Genomic DNA, 769 nt, shown 5'->3' on the forward strand with positions numbered 1-769 from the left:
AGTCAAATTCAGATCCGTTTTTCGAGTCCATGATATAATATAACCAAATTGGATAGATCTTCCACCTGTTTAGCTAAGAAAGAATAGATACAGAGGTGGATAATAGATCGATATGAAGATCATGAGCTGCCCCATAATGAAATCGCCAGTAGTCGCGAATATCTCCTTCTTCCCTAATCCAAGATTGGAGAAAGAAGATCTAAGAGGGACCTATGGAGAATGTAGTCAGAAATCCATAATAGAGTCCGACCACAACGACCGAATTAATTATCCTCATCGAGAAACTTAGACTACTAAATAGAAAAGATTTGAAAATCATGGCATGGGTCTCCTTTTTTTCTTTCTTTAGAGTTTTCTATATGCACAATTTCTCGAGTTTCGATGAGAATTTCTTGACTTTCCATATATAGAAAGAGATAGACTATAAATGACATCTCTTATGTCAATAAGACCAAAGGGATGGATATTAAATGATAGGAAGTGCTAGGAAGTGAAATAGAATGAAATAGAGCCACTTTGGGCTTCCCTATGAAATGAGGCATGGAACGGAGCCACTACGAAGAAATTATGGGAGTTACGAAAGAAGCTTCGGACTCATATTGTTCATGGGTTGAGAGCGGGAGTTGAACTCTAGGAGGTCGAATCCCCCCTTGTTCCTCAGTAGCTCAGTGGTAGAGCGGTCGGCTGTTAACTGACTGGTCGTAGGTTCGAATCCTACTTGGGGAGATTTTATTCATTCTTTAATGTAAGAATTTTAATGTAAGAATAA

This window comes from Triticum urartu, unplaced genomic scaffold, assembly GCF_056163025.1.
Source record: "Triticum urartu cultivar PI428250 unplaced genomic scaffold, HENAU_Tu73 scaffold82, whole genome shotgun sequence".
In the NCBI taxonomy this organism is placed as follows: domain Eukaryota; kingdom Viridiplantae; phylum Streptophyta; class Magnoliopsida; order Poales; family Poaceae; genus Triticum; species Triticum urartu.